Source organism: Pelophylax lessonae, assembly GCF_965119305.1.
Source record: "Pelophylax lessonae genome assembly, chromosome: 4".
Taxonomy (NCBI): Eukaryota; Metazoa; Chordata; class Amphibia; order Anura; family Ranidae; genus Pelophylax; species Pelophylax lessonae.
Window position 1 is genome coordinate 576245387 of NC_138771.1, and position 4672 is coordinate 576250058.

Sequence of the window (4672 nt, forward strand, 5' to 3'; positions counted from 1 at the left end):
TCATCATGATTTCGCCAGCCCATTGGTTAGTGACACTGTCTATCTTCGCTCCGAATTACGCTATTGGATAAGCAGGAGTCATCTAGCAGGTTAGATAGTACCTGTGTGGTTTGCCTGAAAAAGCAATATTGTCACACGGTGGGCGGGACGGGGCGGCTGCACTCCCGCTGATTGGCTGAGTGAGGACCGCGGCCTGGATAATGTACACTGGTAAGCTGGCAGCTGTGCTGTATGATTGACATGTAAGCTGGCCAATCAAAGGCGAGCAAAATCTTGTGCGCCTCGTCAAAATACAGGAAGAGTGCGAGCTGGACGTGTCAACAGTTTCCATGGAGACTGTCTTCTGTGTTGGCAGAGCAAGGTGCAAGGTGCAGGGCGAGGGGGAGGTCAGCACTTCTATTACATCATCAATACCAGAAAGAGAAAGATATATGAAACAAGGAAATTATAAGATATAATTATACATAAGAAGTGTGCTGTATCCTTGTGATATTACCCCCCCACCCCCATATTACCCTCCACACCCCTCTCCTTCATACAACCCCCCCCCATATTACCCTCCACACCCCTCTCCTACATACAACCCCCCCCCCCATATTACCCTCCACACCCCTCTCCTACATACACCCCCCCCATATTACCCTCCACACCCCTCTCCTACATACAACCCCCCCCCCATATTACCCTCCACACCCCTCTCCTACATACAACCCCCCCCCCCATATTACCCTCCACACCCCTCTCCTACATACAACCCCCCCCCCCATATTACCCTCCACACCCCTCTCCTACATACAACCCCCCCCCCCATATTACCCTCCACACCCCTCTCCTACATACACCCCCCCCATATTACCCTCCACACCCCTCTCCTACATACAACCCCCCCCCATATTACCCTCCACACCCCTCTCCTACATACAACCCCCCCCCCCATATTACCCTCCACACCCCTCTCCTACATACACCCCCCCCATATTACCCTCCACACCCCTCTCCTACATACACACACCCCCCCCATATTACCTTCCACACCCCTCTCCTTCATACACCCCCCCCCCATATTACCCTCCACACCCCTCTCCTTCATACAACCCCCCCCCCATATTACCTTCCACACCCCTCTCCTTCATACACCCCCCCCCCACATTACCCTCCACACCCCTCTCCTTCATACAACCCCCCCCCCCCCATATTACCCTCCACACCCCTCTCCTACATACAACCCCCCCCCCCCCATATTATCCTCCACACCCCTCTCCTACATAACCCCCCCCCCCCCATATTACCCTCCACACCCCTCTCCTACATACACCCCCCCCCATATTACCTTCCACACCCCTCTCCTTCATACACCCCCCCCCCCATATTACCCTCCACACCCCTCTCCTACATACACACCCCCCCCATATTACCTTCCACACCCCTCTCCTTCATACACCCACCCCCATATTACCCTCCACACCCCTCTCCTACATACCCCCCCCCCATATTACCCTCCACACCCCTCTCCTACATACACCCCCACCCCCATATTACCCTCCACACCCCTCCCCTACATACACCCCCCCCCCCATATTACCCTCCACACCCCTCCCCTACATACACCCCCCCATATTACCCTCCCCTACATACACCCCCCCCTATATTACCCTCCACACCCCTCTCCTACATACACCACCCCCCATATTACCCTCCACACCCCTCTCCTACATACACCCCCCCCATATTACCCTCCACACCCCTCCCCTACATACACCCCCCATATTACCCTCCCCTACATACACCCCCCCTATATTACCCTCCACACCCCTCTCCTACATACACCACCCCCCCATATTACCCTCCACACCCCTCTCCTACATACACCCCCCCATATTACCCTCCACACCCCTCTCCTACATACACCCCCCCCATATTACCCTCCACACCCCTCCCCTACATACACCCCCCCCCATATTACCCTCCACACCCCTCTCCTACATACACTCCCCCCCATATTACCCTCCACACCCCTCTCCTACATACACCCCCCCCATATTACCCTCCACACCCCTCCCCTACATACACCCCCCCCCATATTACCCTCCACACCCCTCTCCTACATACACCCCCCCCCATATTACCCTCCACACCCCTCCCCTACATACACCCCCCCCCATATTACCCTCCACACCCCTCTCCTACATACACCCCCCCCATATTACCCTCCATGGAGACTGTCTTCTGTGTTGGCAGAGCAAGGTGCAAGGTGCAGGGCGAGGGGGAGGTCAGCACTTCTATTACATATCATCAATACCAGAAAGAGAAAGATATATGAAACAAGGAAATTATAAGATATAATTATACATAAGAAGTGTGCTGTATCCTTGTGATATTACCCCCCCCCATATTACCATCCACACCCCTCTCCTACATACACCCCCCCATATTACCCTCCACACCCCTCTCCTACATACACCCCCCCCCTATATTACCCTCCACACCCCTCTCCTACATATATCACCCCCCATATTACCCTCCACACCCCTCCTCCTACATATACCACCCCCCCCCCCATATTACCCTCCACACCCTCCTCCTACATATACCACCCCCCCATATTACCCTCCACACCCCTCTCTTACATATACCACACCCCCTCCTACATATATCACCCCCCATATTACCCTTCATACCCCTTACCTATGAATTCCACCCCCCATATTACCCTCCACACCCCTCTCCTACATATACTACCCCCCATATTATCCTCCACACCCTCCTCCTACATATACCACACCCCCTTCTACATATACCACCCCCCCATATTACCCTCCACACCCTCCTCCTACATATATTACCCTCCACACCCCTCTCCTACATACACCCCCCCCCATATTACCCTCCACACCCTCCTCCTACATATATCACCCCCCATATTACCCTTCATACCCCTTACCTATGAATTCCACCCCCCATATTACCCTCCACACCCCTCTCCTACATATATTACCCTCCACACCCCTCTCCTACATATACTACCCCCCATATTACCCTCCACACCCTCCTCCTACATATATTACCCTCCACACCCCTCTCCTACATACACCCCCCCCCCATATTACCCTCCACACCCTCCTCATACATATACCACCCCCCATATTACCCTTCATACCCCTTACCTATGAATTCCACCCCCCCCCCCCATATTACCCTCCACACCCCTCTCCTACATATACCAACCCCCATATTACCCTTCATACCCCTTATCTATGAATTCCACCCCCCATATTACCATCCACAACCTCTTCCTACATACTCCAACCCCCATATTACCCTTCATACCCCTTACCTATGAATTCCACCCCCCATATTACCCTCCACACCCCTCTCCTACATATACTACCCCCCGTATTACCCTCCACACCCTCCTCCTACATATACCACACCCCCTTCTGCATATACCACCCCCCATATTACCCTCCACACCCTTCTTCTACATATACCACCCCCCATATTACCCTCCACACCCTCCTCCTACATATACCACCCCCCCCATATTACCCTCCACACCCTCCTCCTACATATACCACCCCCCCCATATTACCCTCCACACCCTCCTCCTACATATACCACCCCCCCATATTACCCTCCACACCCTCCTCCTACATATACCACCCCCCCCATATTACCCTCCACACCCTCCTCCTACATATATTACCCTCCACACCCCTCTCCTACATATACCACCCCCCATATTACCCTCCACACCCTCCTCCTACATATACCACCCCCCATATTACCCTCCACACCCCTCTCCTACATATATCACCCCCCATATTACCCTCCACACCCTCCTCCTACATATATTACCCTCCACACCCCTCTCCTACATACACCCCCCCCCCCATATTACCCTCCACACCCTCCTCCTACATATATTACCCTCCACACCCCTCTCCTACATATACCACACCCCCTCCTACATATATCACCCCCCATATTACCCTCCACACCCTTCTTCTACATATACCACCCCCATATTACCCTCCACGCCCTCCTCCTACATATACCACCCCCCCATATTACCCTCCACACCCTCCTCCCATATATACCACCCCCATATTACTCTTCACACCCTTCTCCTACATATACCACCCCCCCCATATTACCCTCCACACCCTCCTCCTACATATACCACCCCCCATATTACCATTCACACCCCTCTCCTACATTTACCATCCCCAATATTACCCTTCACATCCTCCTCCTACATATACCACACCCCCCCCCCATATTACCCTCCTTCTACATATATCACCCCCCATATTACCCCTCACATATGAATTTCACCCCCCATATTATCCTCCACACCCCCTCCTACATATACCACCCCCCATATTACCCTCCACACCCCTCTCCTACATATACCACCCTCATATTACCCTTCATACCCCTCTCCTACAAATTCCATCCCCATATTACCCTCCACACCTTCCTTCTACATATACCGCCCCCATATTACCCTCCACACCCCTCTCCTACATATACCACCCCCATATTACCCTCCACCCCACCTCCTACATATACCACCCCCCACATTACCCTTCCCACCCCTCTCCTACATATACCACCCCCTATTACCCTTTACATCCTTCTCCTATATACAGTATACCACCCCCCATATTAC